This window comes from Eleutherodactylus coqui, chromosome 1 (assembly GCF_035609145.1).
Source record: "Eleutherodactylus coqui strain aEleCoq1 chromosome 1, aEleCoq1.hap1, whole genome shotgun sequence".
NCBI classification, from domain to species: domain Eukaryota; kingdom Metazoa; phylum Chordata; class Amphibia; order Anura; family Eleutherodactylidae; genus Eleutherodactylus; species Eleutherodactylus coqui.
This window is the reverse complement of record NC_089837.1, coordinates 477,606,803-477,625,490: the sequence shown is the minus strand read 5'-3', so window position 1 is coordinate 477,625,490 and position 18,688 is coordinate 477,606,803. Positions and strand designations below refer to the sequence as shown.

The following is an 18,688-nucleotide window of genomic DNA, read 5'->3' as shown; positions in this document are numbered from 1 at the left end:
TGTAAGGAAAAGTGTTCACTTGTAAATGGTACAACAAGTACCATAAAAAATAATCATTTCCATCCTAAAGAACAGAATATACAATGTTCATGTAATAAAATAACGCATCTATCCTTAACGTCATTACAGGCTAATTAGTAAATGTGTTGTTTAAAAGGAAAACTTCCAGCACTCTGTTTCGCCAGGCACATGGAATGAGGGAGTGGTGCATGACCCAGGGTTTCTCACTTTGGTGGGTTTTTTTTTAATTCTCTGTGTTGTGTTCAACCCTACTTAACCCTGTACTTGGCATTGCACTGCATCACGTTTGCTTACAGTGTTTTCCTTGAACGATAGAGTGAAGGATTTCTGATTTAAGTCCTCCTTCACACAGGCGGATTTGCATTGCGAAATCTGGAGCGGGATTCTGCAGCCAAATCCAGCCAATAGCATGCTATAGCAAAACACGATTTCCTGCCACGAGTGGAAATCGATTGTGATTATCCGCTTGCGAGTGAGAAATCGCAGCATGCTGCGATCTTGTGTGGGATGCGCCCTGCGCCTTCCATTGAAGTCAATGGAAGGCGTCTGTCCTGCAGCACTTCCGCAGTGAGCACTGCAGAAGTATCGCAGATCAGCGTCATCGCAGAGCGCCGGCGGCTGCAGCGCATATGCGGCAGATTCCTAGTCGGCACATTCGCAGTGCTGAACAGAACCCACCAGACAGGTACACAGGGGTCACCAGTGGGGCACGGGGGTCGAACTGTTGCGGGAATCTCGCATGCGGTTTCCGATTCGCCCGTGGGAAGGAGGCCTAAGTCAAAGGAAAGATTGAAACTTCACTTTAAAATACACTGAAATTAACATCTGTCACGATACCAAAAGTAAAAGTAATTCTTTTTTCGTACAAGTTTCCAGAACTTTTAGGCCGGCTGCGCACGGCCGTGACGGGCTCCGCTGCGAAATTCCGCGGAGGAGCTTGTCACAGCGCCCCCCCTCCCCCTAGGAGACCCCATACTTGCCTGCGGATCTGGTGTTCTCGCTCCCGCACGACGCTTCCCCGCCGCGCCATGCGACACGCCCGTGTCACATGACGCGGCCGGCAGTGGGCGGGGAAGCGTTTTCACGCTATCTTCCGCTGTGCTAGAGCGGAAGATAGTGTGAACGGACGGCTTCGATTGACTGCAAAGGAAACCGTCCGCGCGTACACCCGCGGCAAATAGAGCATGCCGCGGGTGAGGACGGGTGAATTCACGGTGCGCACCATGAGCACTGAGCTATTAGGTTCAATAGAACCTAATAGCTGCGGGCAACGCGTAATTCGCGGCGGAAATCCGTTCGTGGGAAGGAGGCCTTATGCCGTTAGAACCTGCTATTGCATATACATGTAAAGCCAGGATTTTAATTAATGTAAATATCCATTATACTGTAATCTTATATCGAAATAATAATATGGCTGCATAGACACTGCACAGCTGTAGAGTCAAAATTTGATACAAAATTTGACCAACAGATCTGAAAACACAGCCACAATCCTATACAAAGGTTATTAAAAGTGTTTTTTTCACTTATAGGTCAATAAAGTTTAATCAACATATACAATAAATAAGAAGTTGTACAACTTTCTAATTGACTTTTTCAATTACTCGCTATTTTCAAGCTATGTGACATATGGATACTCTTGTTAACATACAAATGCTAAAATGCCTCAGCGGGTACTATTGTATCTGGTCTCAACCGGAAGAATGGGTGGAGATAAGCTGCAAGCCCACAACCAACGCCCACAATTTCATTGGCTGAGCTGGAGAATGGGTGCCCATTATCTCCCTTCTCGCCTGGTGTTACTCACCCCTCCGCCGCTGTCCCTTGTCTCCTTCCCAGCTCCAGTGTCATTCACCCCTCTACCGCTGTCCTTTGACTCCTTCCCGGCTTCAGCGCTGTGGGTCTCCTCGCTGCCGTTGCATATTGCAACCATTATGCGACGCCGGCGAGGAGACAGACAGCGGGTGAGCGACTGCGGTGGAGCAGGGACGGGAGAAGGCAGAGCGCCAGGGGCATTGACAGCAGAGAATGCAGGGGGGAAGGGTGGGGGGAATGACAGCGCCGATGCTGTCAGGGGGGGAAGGTTGCCGGGGGAAATATGAGAGCGGAGCAAGGAGGCCAGAGCGGTGCAGCTTGAGGGGTTGCCAGGAGGGGAGCTTGGGGGGAGAGAGAAGGTCGCAGAGACAGGCTTGACCTATTGTCTGCCCCAGCCAATCAAATTGTGGGCGATGGTTGTGGGCGTGCAGCTGGTCTCCACCCATTCTTCTGGTGGAGACAAAATACAACAGGACCGCTTCAGCGTATGTTCAAAAGTTTCGGATTTAATCTGACAAGTATTTATTTGGGGATCCAATGGCAGAAATCTGAGGAAGACACTGACATTTCTGCAATGGATGTGCCAAGGTTCCACCTGAGGATTAGCTCTGTTTTTCAACGCAGCAAATCTGCAAATCTCAGCATTTCTGTGCAGAATCTGTGGACACAAGTAGCATGCTGCTTATTTCCATGGTTGATTTGGTAGATGTGAACAAAGTTGCAGAAAATGCATTCACGCACACAGGGTTCAGACTTCTGTCTGATTTGATGTGGACTCTGCATACAAATTTGTGTCAAGTCTAGCAAGCATAAGCAAACCCTAAGGGTATGTTCAGACATAGCAGTTAGATGACTTTTTCCCCCCATGACTACTGCAAAATAGCACTTTTGGGCTAAGCCACCATAAAAAGAACAAAAACATATTTGCCTAACTATATCCTTATATAGCTACCGGTAGTCTTTTATCTGAGAAGTGGATGAGACTTTATCCAGTCCATGCCATAGGCCGCCTGTAGACGGCCGGGTCAGATTCGACAGCGAGAATTCTCGCCGTGGGACCTGACCCGAGCGCCTGCAGAGAGCAGTGCGTACTCACCTGCACCCCGCAGCTCCGGATCTTTCATGTGCCGGCGCATGCGCAGACCGGAGCTGGCGGCGCGTGAGTGACTTTTCTGTGCGTGTGAGCCCCGCACAGAAATAGAACATGCCGCAGTTTGTTTGCCGCGCGAGATTTCGCACGGCCAAACCGCGTCCGTCTGCATAGGATTGCGTTTGTTACCGCAATCCTATGCAGGCTTCCAGCGGCGGAATTCCCGTGGGAAATCCCGCCCGTATGCAGGCGGCCATACTCAGATATGTTTGTATCAACAGAACAAATCTCACTGATCGTTTGTTACAATGTATCCATCTGGAGTTCAGGACATTTAGCTCATCTGAACTTGCCTAGACTGGATACAACTGTAACCACTTCTCAGATGAGAGTACGACTGGCCATGCATGGTGTTTGCAGCCTCTGAGTGTTAACAAAAACACTGAATCACAGCAAATATATTAAAAATAGAAATAAAACTACTGCATATGATGCCCCTTCTACATGGGTTGAGACTCTTAACGATTCTCGTTTGCCCAAGCGAACGAGCTGGTGACCTCATTACCATGTCCAGGCGGCCTGTTTAGACAGTACGAATCTTGTCAAGAATAGTGCAGTCCTCGTGCACCAGTCATTCAGCATTTTACATTGTTATGTATAATCAAAAAAGGTTGGTACCGTGTTAGCCAGGAGATCAAAATGTCATTGTTCCCAGTAAGAGAAACCAAGTAATCTTGTCGATATGATACTTTTTAATGGCTAACAAATATACATGATGTTAATACAAGTTTTTGGAATTCTACTTTATTCCATTTCATTATGCCTTGGTGAAGGACTGGGAGTAAAAGTCCGAAAGCTTGCATTCATATCATGTATTTTTGTTAGGCATTAAAAGGTATCATATCTACAAGATTACTTGGTGTCTCTTACTGAGAACAATCACACATTGTTATGTGAAACACTGAACTACCAAGTTTAAACTGCACAATAAGTGGACAAGACGGCTCTGTTTTTTATGCCGGCGGTAACTGAATGATGAGTGAGAACCTCATGATTCTTGTCCGTTGTTGACTGCGTTTAAACTAAACGATTATCAATCAGTTTCACTTGTTTGAACAATTTTCTGAACAATAACCGTTCAGTCTAGAACTTTTCATTTATTAGGTTACTAACCACTTGAGAACTACTCAGACTATAAACATCCAGGCAGCTCTTATCTATCTCTGCAGGGACATCTTGAAAGCTCTTTGCAGAGAATCCCCTCTAGAATTGCCCTGCTGTGCAGGAGCTCCATCATGTAAGAGACTAATGATACCCCAGACCATGCGGATCACTGTGACAGCCAGTTAGGCTCTATCCACACTAGCGTTAGGGATATTGGTCTCTGTTCCTTTTTTGGGCAAAGTAACTGAAATAAGTGTCTTTTTCCCCCCCACCGATTTCAATAAGTTGTCAGTAAAAGACAAAGGTTTTTCTGCTTCTATTCAGTTTCTTCAATTGAACAAATAGCACTTCCTACTGCGCTATTCGTTCCGTTCAGAAAATGCGAACAGAACGGTAGTAAACACCAAGTCTTTTTTTGACAACCTATTGAAATCGATAGGAAAAAACCTGAAACATTTAATTTTGTTTATCTGCTCCAAAAAAAGAGCAGAGAAATGGGAAGCCTTAACGCTAATGTGAACTTACAGTCTTACAGCCATCACAGTGACAAGGCACTACTGTGCCCTTCCCCTCCAGCTCAGAAATCAGACAGTTCATCTCATAAAAGGGAAAAACAAAAAATGATAAAATCGACAAAATGTGGACCTTTATTAACTATTTAGTGTGGTATGACCATCTGTATGACAAGCAGAAAATGTCAAATTTTGAAAAATGGACATTTTTCCAAAAGTCATTACCACTGACAGTGAAACATGTCAGATTTGTAAAATTGAGCTTGGTCACATAGACCAAATCTAGTTTTGGGTGGCCATAGGTAAAAACTTATTTAACCCTTTAAGGGTGCCTACCGACTACCGTTCTTTTTCCCTGGTGTCTATGGGGCTTGTTAATGTTAAAAAAGAAAAGAAAAAAAAAATTTGCAATTTCGCCGCGCTGTGATTTTAACATTAACAAGTCCCATAGACCCCAGGGGAAAAAAAAAGGCTGCGAATTTCGCAGTGAAAAAAGAAAGGTAGTGGGTAGGCACCCTTAGGACGCTCCTTTTTTTATTATTCATTTTCAGTTATTCCTCAAAAGCTTCACTCTCATTTATGCATCAACATAACTGTCTGAGCTTGTTTTTTTGCAGGACGAGTTGTATTTTTCAATGGTACTATGTAATGTACCATATAATGTACTGAAAAAAAACTTTAAAAAGTGGAATGAAATTGAAATTCTGCCATCTTTGGGGGCGGGGGTCTGTTTCTACAGTGTACACACTGTAGCCAAAATGACACGATAACTTTACTCTATAGGTGAGTATGTTTAATATGATAACAGATCTATAGGTTTGTTGTTGCTTTTTTTTTTTGCTGTACTACTTTTAAAAAAAAATTCTTGAAAATAAAAATTTATAGTAAAATAACTTGTTTCTCATATTGCTTTAGAACGGCCTCAATAGGGGAGATTTATAAAAATTTGTGCAAGGAAAAACGCAGCAGTTACTTAAAGCAACCAGTGACATCCCTGCTTACAAAAGGGCCCGATGAGAAAGTTGCCATTGGCAACTTGTTCAACATTTTTCCATTACACTAGTTGTTTGTATATACAAATACATATCTAAACGATGCAGTATACTTTCCTATCATTCTCTTTATATCTTAGACATATGGTCCAACACACAAGCAGCATAAATACATTACCATCTCCAATATTTGTACATGACTATAACAATCAATCAAACTGATCAAGCCTACACAGACTTCACCTAAAAGCGAAGGGAAAAACTATGATACATATTACATCAAAATGACTAGTTAAAGAGCGCACGCTGGGAATTGGCATTTATGTAATGCCCTGCAGCTATGCTCTGTCCTACGTTTTTCAAAACTCCTGAGCTGTGGAAGAAAGAGTAATTTTTTAAGAAAAGTTTTGTATTATTAACCACCACGGACAACTTGGTTATCTTCGCTTCCTCACTGCTATTCCTCCTCCACCTGTCTGTCTGCTACATGGCAGATGCAGGAAATCTTCCTTCCTATATAATCCAGTTAGCATTTACAAGAGCGCACAGCCTCCAGCACAAGAAGGAATTATCAAAGAATGACAACTAAAATACGGACACATTGTGTGCAAGTTATAGGTTCTTACAACCCAAAAATGTACAAGTCCTGAGCCCCTCTGTTTGTCCATACCTGTCCATTAGAAAGACAACGGAAGTGACCTTTGTGAAAATCTTGTGATGCCTCTTAACTGGAAACCTTCTGATATCCAACGATCCACAGTGACAGTGAAGCAAAGGCAGCACTCAATAGCTAACAAAGGCTGGGAGTAGGTGGGAAGAAGAGAGGGAGGGCACATCACATAACCTAAGTTATACAAGTGGTCTATTTACCCCGAGGCCTCCACTGAACTAACCTACATTCTAACCCACTCAACTAGAAGCAGCACATGTCAGCAAGGGCCAAGCTAACAGCAAAATCAGGTCACAAGACTACAACTGGGATAGAAGCGAGTGATGAGACCCATTAGGGTTGTCACTTCAGATAAAGTTCATAAACTTTATTTTACATGGAATGATTGCATCTATTGTTAATGGCTGTTTTCTGTGATTGTTTTTAATTTTTTTTTTTAATTTCCCTTTCTGTGATGCATTTATATTAGTTGTTATACTATCTATTATGCTCCCCATCAGATGATGTTCTAGCAAGTTGAGTGTAGTGATTTATTCTCTATGCGATCATGTGACACTGTCTCGCACACAATGAACTGAGTCACGTGATCAGCGTCATATCACGTCACTGGTGACGCGCCCGCGATCACGTGACACTACTCCATGGGCTGCAACGTCAGGATTGATGTTCTTAGACACACCCATTTCTCCGAGACACGCCCATTTTGAATAGCGGCGCCACCACTGACGCCCAAAACCATGTGATGAGAACCTCCAGTAAAGCAACGCCCCTTACGCTGCGTCATCAGTGACGTGACGGTAATTATGCCAACCTACAATGAATCGTGTTGCCATGGTTAACACCCACAATCACGTGAAGATAACTTCTAGTAAAGTAACGCCCCATACGCCACGTCATCAATGACGTGACGGCAACTATGTGAAATCATGTCTAAAACAAGCTTCTATATCATTCATTATATAGCGATTCCCATACACATTAGTGAACTATTCAGCTCTACTTCCGATCACTATATTATTCATCATATAGCGATCTCCACATGCATATTGGTGAACTATTCAACTCCACTCCTGATGAACAATCCTCTCCATGCATTCCAGCTCACATGCTACAACGTCATCTAAGTGGGCCATGATCTATTATCTTCAAAACACATGCACTATAAATTGTCAGCATGTCATATGTATTTTATGCTTAAAGGGGTTGTCCCGCGGCAGCAAGTGGGTCTATACACTTCTGTATGGCCATATTAATGCACTTTGTAATGTACATTGTGCATTAATTATGAGCCATACAGAAGTTATCAAAAGTTTTATACTTACCTGCTCCGTTGCTGGTGTCCTCGTCTCCATGGTGCCGACTAATTTTCGGCCTCCGATGGCCAAATTAGCCGCGCTTGCGCAGTCCGGGTCTTCTGCTGTCTTCAATGGGGCCGCTCGTGCAGAATGCCGGCTCCGTGTAGCTCCGCCCCGTCACGTGTCGATTCCAGCCAATCAGGAGGCTGGAATCGGCAATGGACCGCACAGAAGAGCTGCGGTCCACGGAGGGAGCAGACCCCGGCGGCCATCTTCAGCAGGTGAGTATGAAGACGCCGGACCGCCGGGATTCAGGTAAGCACTCTCCGGTTTGTTTTTTTAACCCCTGCATCGGGGTTGTCTCGCGCCGAACGTATCTTGGCCAAAATCTGACCAATGCCTTGCATTTATTATCTATCATTCACATGCAGTGTGGCTTTAAGACTCCAGGGGGAGCCCAGGGTGGCAGTACCAATGTGGTTTACTGATGGAAGTGCAGGGCAACCCGCCGAATTATTATGGCGTCATTAATAGGTTGCTGGTCTGCAAGGTGAACTACATATATCAGAATTGTCTGGCACTTTGTATCCACTATGTGTGGGAGAATACGCCAAGCAGCCACCCCCCTCCATATCAAGAGGCAGTGTGAGTGGCTGTCTCATCGGTGTCCTGCACAGGTGTAATTCACTCCCTCATTTGATAGTCAGCTACCTGCAGGGTGAGAGCATGCATTATATGCACTCCTTACTCAGTAAGTAATGGCCGTTTTCTGTGATTGTTACATCTATTGTTAAAGAACTGAAAATTCTGAAAATACCAGGAAGCGACTTTTACCCATGAAATATGAAAAACTGAAAGGTAATAAGCTTCATTTATTGACAGATTTATCAATGTTAGGCCCAATGTCCATGGGCGGACTTGATATGCGAACCCGCACGGGGGAGATCTACAAATCAAGCCCCCCCATAGGGATGCATTAGCGTCCGCAGGACAGTAAAAGGCATGCGGATGTGATCACAGCATGCTTTATTTTCCTGCGGATCCCGCAGTGACGGCTTCCAATGAAGTCAATGGAAGCCGTCCAATCCGCGGGACACCCGCAGCTGTCATTGTGGACATGCTGCAGATCCGCGGGAAAGCAAGAGTTTAAAAAAAAATAAAATAAAAATTAGCACTGCACATGCGTGCCGGCCGGCGCACCAGGATGTATCCGCCATGCTGAAGAAAGAAGATCTAACTGGCGGAGAGGAGACCCGCTCTGACTCCGGAGAGGTAAGAAACTGTCTTTTAATACCCATGTCTGCGGGCACTCACAGATTCCGCTGTGGGATTCAGCAGTGGAATGCATGCGTGCAAGTGGAGATGAGGCTTTAGACTATGTCTACACTGCATCTGCAGTATTTAACATGTGCGCCAAGAAAGCTTGTGGGAAGATGTACCAATACCTATATAGCGCCACCTATTAGAAAGCAGCATTCCAGCAAGTCAATGTCTGATTTTTTTAAAAAGCGTTATATCAATGACTGGGAATTCAGAGCCAAAGGCAAAATAAACACGCACAGACAGCTGTTTGAGGCTCATGACGTGGCACATATGGCAAACATAACAAGCTGCTATGGGTAACTGTACCACTTCTGCTCTAGTTTTGAAAATACTTGTCCAAATTGCCTAACAAAAACTTTCAATGTCCTGGTGTGACAACCAGATTCTTCAAATGACTGGTTGATGTGGACAACACTGACCCTTCAAGATGCACTAAACTTGTCACCTGTCCCCTGTAAAATGAAGGGGAAAAGTAGTACAGGTGGGTTGCATTCAAACAAACTGTAATTTTGCAAAGACATTGGGGAGCATTTATCAAAGACAGCTGTCCGATGTAAGTTGCACTTGAGCCTCTTGCGCCCAACTCACACACATAGGAAGTTGCACCTGCCCTTTGTATGCCTAAGCTGGGAGTGGGTTGAAAATACAGAAGGGGTGCAAAACTTTCCATTATATTTTTCTCTATAGGTTCCACTTTTGGTTTTGGCTTATAAATACAGATGTAACACACGAAGCAAAATACACCATGTAAAAAAGTACCGAATATTGTCTAGCATATCTTGGGTTTACACAAATACTTTCCATAGGGTGCTCTGTTTTTCATAAATATAGTGCAATTTTCTTTCCTTTGTAAGGCATTCTTGGATTATTTTTCTCCCAAAAGTTCTGTGATCATTCAAATAAGGAATTGATTTTAAATGCATGTGAAAGTCTATAGCCGGGCGTCTCATTTAGACTAGTGTTTTTGCATGCCAGGATTTGTCTACGTGTCAATTTCTTGATCACAATTTTTTTTTTAATTTACGGGGAAAAAAACACTACAAAAAACAGGTCAGTTGAAAAAGAAAAAGACATAAGTAGAATAAAAACACCCACTAAACACAAAGTGACAGCAGGATGTTGAATCCTGTTCTGACAGAATGAATGTGTGCTTCTAGGCCACAGACAATACAAAGTGGAGATCCGCCTGGCTATGTATGGGCATGAAGTGTCATCATTGCAGTTTGCCCTTATGTCCGTATTGATGGCCATTAAATTTCACTTCTAGTGAACAGTTAGGAAGCGTCCTGCCCAACATTGTACTTTAAAGCCATTCGTGGATAATTACGCTTTGCATCTTCTTACATATTTAAAAATACACGCACAAAAACAAGGAAACATTAAACGAAAACTAAGGTATCGTGCACAGGGGCGGATTTGGGTTCCGCAAATCTTCCGGGTCTTCTTTCTTCAGCACGGCGGATGCGTTCGGGCACGCCGGCCGACGAGCGGGGCGCATGCGCAGTTGTTTTTTTAAATCTCCCGCAACACGTTCGCCATAACAGATGCGAGTGTGCCGCGGAGATCTGCAAATCAAGATGCCCATAGGGAGACATGAGCACCAGCAGAACAGCTTTAAAGCATGTGGATGTGATTTTTTTCCCCTCCAGTGTACGTATCGCACACGCGGTAAGAAATCGCAGCATGCTCTATTTTCCTGCGGACTGCGCGGGGACGGCTTCCACTGAAGTCAATGGAAGCCGTCCAACCTGTGACTCTCGAATGTGTCACTGCGAACGTGCCGCGGATCCGCGGAAAAGCAGATTTCTTTTTTTTTTAAAAAGGCAGTGCGCAAGCCCCAATGCATCCGCTGCGCTGATGAAAGAAGATCCGTCCGCGACAAAGGAGACCCGCGCTGAATCCAGAGAGGAAAGAACCTGTCTTTTAATGCCTATGCCTGCAGGCACGGTCAAATTCTGCTGCAAGATTCAGCAGCGAAATCCGTGCGTGTCCGTGTGCATGAGGCCTAAGGGAATCTTACATGATTGTATGCATAAAACGCTGCATGTATTGCCGTATATAAGCAACTTCGCTAAAAGACAGTGCGAGGTGAAAAAACAAGTAACACTGCGGATGACAGCATGCATATATGTGCAATCTGACTGGTTTTTTTTTTTTATTTCCCGCCATGTCTCTTAGTGGCATAGAGTATAAACGCTGCACATACACAATGCATTCTGTACGTACAGCGTTTATTACATGCTCATAGAGAATAATAGGACTCTAAAGCCCATAACATGTGATACAATAGAACATGCTGAGTTTTTTTTCACGTGCATATTAAACGCAATACAAAAACGCTAGTGTGAGTGGGTCAATGAAAGTCACAGTACTTTCATTGACTCCGTTCACCACATAATAATACGTGGTGAAATTCCGCTCGTTTGAGCCCGCTTTCATGAAAAAAGCCGCGGTAAAATGCACTTTGACAAGTGAGATATTGCAACTGGTTTCTCAGCTCAATATCGTGCTCGCCCGTGTGAAGGTAGCCTGACAGTCGGGTGAATTTGATAGCTTCTCGTATTAGGACTATTCATGCACAGCTGAAAAGAATCCGCATATAACTTGACACTATCTTTCCAGATATTCTGCAATCATGAAATGGGGGATATAATTTAGCTGCCCGGCACATGTTATTTGACACTGAGCCATGTGACAGCACAGCATCTGAGCACAAAGTGTTCTTCCCACGTGTATCTCCCTTCGCCTCCTGCTTTAACCCCTTCATGACATGGCCTATTTTGGCGTTGAGGACCAAGCGATTTTTTGGTATTTTTCCATCTCCATTTTTCAAAAGCCATAACTTTTTTATTTTTCCGTCGACGCGGCCGTATAAGGGCTTGTTTTTTGCGTGGCGAACTGTAGATTTTATCAATGCCAATTCTGCCATAGATTTTATTTTTTTTTTTTTACACCGTTAATCATGCAGCATAAATGAGACTTTCCATTTTTTCTGCAGACCGGTACGGTTACAACGATACCAAAATTCTAACATTTTTTTTAGGTTTTCCCACTTTTCTGCAATAAAAACCCTTTTTTTGGAAATCTTTTTTCTATTCTAAATTGCTGCATTCAAAGTCACGTAACTTTTTTATTTTTTGATGTACAGAGCTCTATGAGGGCTTATTTTTTGCGAGACGAGCTGTAGATTTTATTGGTACCATTTTGGCGTACATACGACTTTTTTGATCACTTTTATTGCGTTTTTAGTGAGGCAAAATGCTAAAAATGAACATTTTGCCTCAGTTTTTTAGCTTTTTTTTTAGCGTTTTTTTCGGTGCACAGTCAAAAGCATGTGCAACTTATTGTACGCATCGTTACGGACGCGACAATACCAAATATGTGGGGTTTTATTTTTTTTTTACCATTTTTTATGCTAATCTGAGAAAAAGCATAAAAAATGTTTTTTTTACTCTTTTTTTTACATTTTTTTAATTCATTTTTTAAATCTTTCTTTTTTTTACACTGTTTGTGTCCCTCTGAGGGACTTTAATCACTGCCCTGATGATCGCTGTCATAAGGCATGGCAGAGCTACTGCTCTCCCATGCCTTATCGCTTATACAGCGATCTCAGGCATAGGCAATACAGGACGCCAGTGTCTGGCGTCCTGTTGCCATGGTGACAGGCCGGGCTCTCGCGATGACATCGCGAGTTCCGGCCGGAGACACAGAGGGAGCCGCGCTCTCGCTGTGAACTCTTCCCCTGCCGCGATCTACTTAGATCGCGGCAGGGAAGGGGTTAAAAGTAGCGGGCGCATCTCCGATGTCCCCCCGCTGCTGCAGCGAGACGCCGGCTGTGACTGACAGCCGGCTCCCGCTGCGGGATAGCGCTGGATCATATGTGATCCCGCGCTATCTCCAGGACGTAAGTTTACGCCCTGTTGCGGGAAGTACCCCGCTCCCAGGACGTAAACTTACGCCCTGCAGCGGGAATGGGTTAAAGGCTAAGTACTGTCAGTCTTCATGCAGTTCGGCCACGTGACAACGGTTTGTTTGTTCGGTTGTCTATATAAATTACACAAAAATTTTGAACTAAGAAAAATAATATTGATTCTAATTAAAGAGATTATCCCCAAAATAATCTAATATCCTAAATAATTGATTTTAGTCCTCCACTGCTCGGCTGCAGTATCTTCACCAACCCCACAGAAGTGAATAGGTAAATGGTCAAATGTATACTGTAGCTCCATTCATTCAGGGTATAGTGTTGACGTGATCATGAAGTGGGTGTTAAAAGGGTTTTTCAGGTAAAATACTATAGCTGACTTATCCTCAGGATAGGTCATCAAATAGTTGATTGGCTGGAGTCTGCCACTCAGGATCACAGGCGATCCACTGATCAGACACTCAATGTCAGCGCTGCTACACACAGGTAAGAAACGGAAGCTGCTGCTCTAATCGTATGTAGTGGCCGTAGCTTGTAACTGCAGGGACAGTAACAAGCATCAGCCATTACACAGGGGTTGAAACAGCAGCTGGCACCCACTCAGCTGATCAACCGGGAATCCGAGCAGCACACGAGATTTTATAGTGATGCGACATCACTACAAAACGCATGTCTGTGAAGCCCGTGATTTCCAATGGGTTCTTTCACATGAGAGATGTTTTTTTTCCATAGCCTGAAAGAACCCATTGCAAACTATGAGCTTCTCATGATTCTGAAGCCCGGACAGGCCACGGATTGGACGGCTTTCATTGACTTCAATGGAAGCAGTCTGTGCGGGAACCGCACTGAAATGGAGCATGCTGCGATCTGATTTCTGCATTCAAAGATCCACAACTCCAATCTACATGCTTTAAAGGGGTTGTCTTGCGCCGAAACGGGGTTTTGTTTTTTTTAAACCCCCCCCCCGTTCGGCGCGAGACAACCCCGATGCAGGGGTTAAAAAAACAACCCCCACAGCGCTTACCTGAATCCCGGCGGTCCGGCGTCTTCATACTTACCTGCTGAAGATGGCCGCCGAGATCCTCTGTCTCCATGGACCGCAGGGCTTCTGTGCGGTCCATTGCCGATTCCAGCCTCCTGATTGGCTGGAATCGGCACATGACGGGGCGGAGCTACACGGAGCCCCATAGAGAAGAGGAGAAGACCCGGACTGCGCAAGCGCGGCTAATTTGGCCATCGGAGGGCGAAAATTAGTCGGCACCATGGAGACGAGGACGCCAGCAACGGAGCAGGTAAGTATAAAACTTTTTATAACTTCTGTATGGCTCATAATTAATGCACAATGTACATTACAAAGTGCATTAATATGGCCATACAGAAGTGTATAGACCCACTTGCTGCCTCGGGACAACCCCTTTAATTCAGGTGCGGACGCCCATGTTTCCCTATCCGCAATTCAAATCTGCCCGTGGAGCGATGCGAGACTAACCGAAAATGCAGAATTATGAAACCAATCATTTTCAATGTTTTCACTCATGCGATGTTGCAAAAAAAACGCAGCATGTCCCTTCTTTCTGCGTTTTGCCATCTCCTATTTTTCCCTATGAAGCTTCCTTTTTATTGTATCGCAGAGCAAAAACCTGCGATTGTTGTGCGATGCGTTTTTAACATCAGAAAGTCCTATTCCCTTCCGCGTACAAAAAAAAAAAAACATGCGGAAAAATCACAAGTGGCAGTGATGTTTTTGTGAGAAAAAACAGAGCTGACGCTCAAAAAAACAAAAACAAAAAAAAAAACGCGATTTTGCTGCGGCGATATCACGACCACCAGTCTCACACAGGCGTTTGTTCTTAACGCACCCCATCATCGCTGCAATGGGTGATGTGACGTATTAAAAATAGAACAGCCAGCGTTTGAAAAGCACAGCATTAGAAATGCCAAGCTCAAACGCTCGTCTGAGAAGCCCAATGACATCAATAGTGGCTCAGCATTTCAAATGCCCACTAAAACGCTGTAAAATGCACCTGTGAGAGTGGCCTGCAGGCGGCTTCATATGGGCATATTCGCTATTGTATGTGCTTTAGGTCCAATGTCCACGCGCAGATCGGATTCCGCATGCGTGGGCCCGCAGCGAGGACACAGCTTACCTGTCTGAGTCTTCTATTTCCTTCACTGCGGATTTGTGCGGAAGCGCTGGCCTGCGTGCCAACGCTCGTGTGCAGTTGGGTTTGCTTTTATAAAACCTCCTGCTTTTCCGCGGACCATCCGTAATTCAATTGCGGACAAGCTGCGGATCGGACAGCTTGCATTGACTTCAATGGAAGCCATCCGTGCAGGAACCACACAAATTGAGCACTCTGCGATTTGTTTCCAGGACCAAAAGGTCCGCAAAACAAATCTGCACGCTTTTAATTCATGTACGGACATCGCAAATCAGATCCGCCCGTGGACATTGGGCCTTAGTGTAACATTTTTGCGCATACTGCACCGCACTTTTTCATGTCCACTCGCCCATGTGTGAATAAAACCACTTAAAATAATATGCTTCATATTTGTCTGATTTCAGTCAGAAAAAAAAAAAGTTGTACGAATTAACCCTTAGGTATTTGCAAAATTTGCATGCACAAGACGCAGTGTATAGAATCCATTGATTTCAATAGGTCTATTCACGTGCGCATATCATGTGTGCAAATTTTTGGGCCGCATAAAAAAAAAAAAAAGAACATGCTCTTTTTGCGTATTTGTGGACCAAAAATCCTGCGAGCCTGCAGCGGAATCCGGCCCGGACAGCAGCCAGGGTCCATACCGGTCTCTTCTCCTCTTCATCTGTACTGCGGATGGTCGTGGAGCCGCTGTTGGACACGAGCAGCACAGATTTTTTTTTTAATCTTTATTTTTCCACGCAGTCGCTATGCAAAGACGTGAAATATGCGGCCTGTCCGCAATGTTAATTGTGGACAGCCCGCGGGTCGGACGGCTTCTATGGAAGCCATCCCGGCAGAAGCGGCGCATGCTGCGATTTTATCTCCGCTCGGAAACCGATTGTGGTGTGCAGGAAGAATTGATTTCCCATAGTAGGCTATGGACGGTATTTGCTGCGGATCCGCAGTGTGGACGCCCCCCGCGGATTCTGCAGCAAAAATCCGTTTGTGTGCAGCCCGATATACCCATTATAGTCTATGGGGTCCGGTCAGTTCCGTCATAAGACTAACCCGTTTGGTCGCGGGGATTCCTGCTTCCCGAATGCAGCAAGAAAGCAAAACTGCAGACGCAAAAGCAAAATCCCGCGGTTTTGACGGAGCAAAAAACCCAGAGATTTCCGTGGGACAAGCGCAGCTCCAAAACGCGTGGCACTTAGCAGCGGGTTTTGGAGTGGCTTGGCCGTATGCTTTTCCGGCGCGGCTGGCGCTCCCATAGAGAGCAGCGCGGCCGCAACGGAAAAAAACAAAATGACGTGCTGCAGCTGGGGAATTCTCGCCGGCTAATGCCGGCTTTACAGCGACGGATTGGCCTTCCAGTGTGGACGACATGCCCAGACAATTAGCGGTCAGAGGCGGATGTGCAGCAGCTAAATCCGCCCGCGGCCGCTAATCTCGGGATTAGCCAGCCATGTGGACGAGATTTCTCAGAGATCTCGTCCACACTGGACGGCGAATCCGCTGTGCTAAGTCCGGCTGAAACCGCGGCTGCAGCGACCGCAGCCGTGGCTTCAGAATATGCAGCATGTCCATTCTTTTTTTCATTCCGCTGCGGCCGCGCTCTCCTCTATGGGAGCGCCGGCTGCAGCGAAAGAGCGAGCGACCGGGCCGCTTCAAAGCCACCGCGGCTCTTTCCGCGGCAAAAATCTCGCGGTTTTTGCTGCGGCCAAACCGCGAGATTTCCTACGGGAATCCGCCCCGTGTGAACCCAGCCTCAGACCTATAGAACTCCGCAGCTGCGCCCTGTAATTCCATCTTGTATGAAAGGTCCCCATAACCTCTGAGAACAAGCAGCTCAGGGCAAACATCTAGTGCTGGTTTATTATAGAGCCATGACAGCCTGAACACGGGGAAGACATTACAGACCAGCTAAAGCAATGACTGACCTGCATCGTTACCGTCCTACGGAGGAGCCCTGGGAGACGTTACCGGGGGGTCCCGCCCGTCCTCCGCTACCAGCAGCCTCCGTCGGCAGTCCCGCCCGTCCTCCGCTACCAGCAGCCTCCGTCGGCAGTCCCGCCCGTCCTCCGCTACCAGCAGCCTCCGTCGGCAGTCCCGCCCGTCCTCCGCTACCAGCAGCCTCCGTCGGCAGTCCCGCCCGTCCTCCGCTACTAGCAGCCTCCGTCGGCAGTCCCGCCCGTCCTCCGCTACTAGCAGCCTCCGTCGGCAGTCCCGCCCGTCCTCCGCTACCAGCAGCCTCCGTCTGTCTCCTCACGAAGCGCGGGAAACTCAGTCACTTTCTCCCAGCATCAGAGCGGCGCAGGATCATACCAACTTTTTCCGGAAAGAGGGGACGCCAAATGCAGTTTTCGATGCTGTTTGCCTTGTTTAGCAATCCTAACTCATATTAAAAAAATGTACACAACGAGTATTAAAGACGGTGATGGGAAAACTCCTCATAGTTTTCCCATTAAGAGTTATTATAATACATAAGCCGGATGGTAGCGTCTGCGCACAGTTGGCGGGTAATTCGTCCTGTGAGGTGAAGTTACTTACTGAGCTTGGAAGCCGTGTGTGACCAGAGCCGAGCATACCGGCGGCCGTGCAGAGAGATCACAGCCGAGCATACCGGCGGCCGTGCAGAGGGTCACAGCCGAGCGTACCGGCGGCCGTGTAGAGGGTCATAGCCGAGCATACCGGCGGCGGTGCAGAGAGATCACAGCCGAGCATAGCGGCGGCGGTGCAGAGGGTCATAGCCGAGCATACCGGCGGCGGTGCAGAGAGATCACAGCCGAGCATAGCGGCGGCGGTGCAGAGGGTCATAGCCGAGCATACCGGCGGCGGTGCAGAGGGTCATAGTCGAGCATACTGGCGGCCGTGCAGAGGGTCATAGCCGAGCATACCGGCGGCCGTGCAGAGAGTCACAGCCGAGCCTACCGGCGGCCGTGTAGGAGGGTCATAGCCGAGCATACCGGCGGCCGTGCAGAGAGATCACAGCCGAGCATAGCGGCGGCCGTGCAGAGCCATAACACATTATTACTGTATCTACACGAGCTGCCATCCTGTTCTCACCCTTTGAGTTCTCTGTGTGATTCTGCGGCCGCTCGTTCTCCAGACACATAACAGGTCTGCATAAAGAAATTGTAAGAGCTGTTTTGGTTATTTCACGTAATCTTCATATTTTTCGTTACGCTGAATCCGGATATGACCTCGGTCCTGTCATCGGACGTCACGTTTCCTGATGATTCAGTTATCTATGTTATATAAGGCAATACCTCTGAATGAAAATAGACATAAAATTCATATTTAATTACATATTTTACATGAAAATCATTTTGAACTGAAATGAGCACTAAAACACTAAAATGGTTCCTTCTTCCCTGTGAGGCTCCTCTTGTACATTTACGCTTGTGAGTAGCATCTGGAATGTCTCTCTGAAGCACCCAGCAGTCGTCCGCCATCATTGTAATGCTCCATTTTCCCTGGTATCGTCTTTCCATCTCTTTAATGTCCTGGTGGAATCGTTCACCTTGTTCTTCACTCACAGCTCCCACATTTTCAGGAATAGAGTCACGGTGGGATTGAAAGAAATGCACTCATCAGGCAACCTAAAGCTTGAGATGCTTTCAGCATTCGTCCGACGATCTTTTTGTAGTCGGGATCTTTCTTAGTGCCTAAACATTTCTCTACGGCCTCTTTAAATACAATCCACCCTTCTTGAGGATCCGTCATGGTATTGACAA

The 18,688-nt window shown here is 46.1% G+C and overlaps 1 protein-coding gene across 3 annotated transcripts in view; it reads right to left on the bottom strand.

Moving 5' to 3' along the window:
• The window catches only part of TIMELESS (timeless circadian regulator), a 72,613-nt gene extending 55,403 nt beyond the window's left edge, over positions 1 to 17,210 (bottom strand). For 2 of the 3 annotated variants that reach the window (XM_066584812.1, XM_066584806.1), the window contains exon 1: positions 16,892 to 17,210. The gene's annotated coding sequence lies outside the window, so the exon portion shown is untranslated. Of the gene's footprint in view, positions 1 to 6,264; positions 6,342 to 16,891 lie in introns of those variants that run through there. The other variant, XM_066584820.1, reaches the window with a different exon arrangement.
• Positions 17,211 to 18,688: the final 1,478 nt, after the last annotated feature.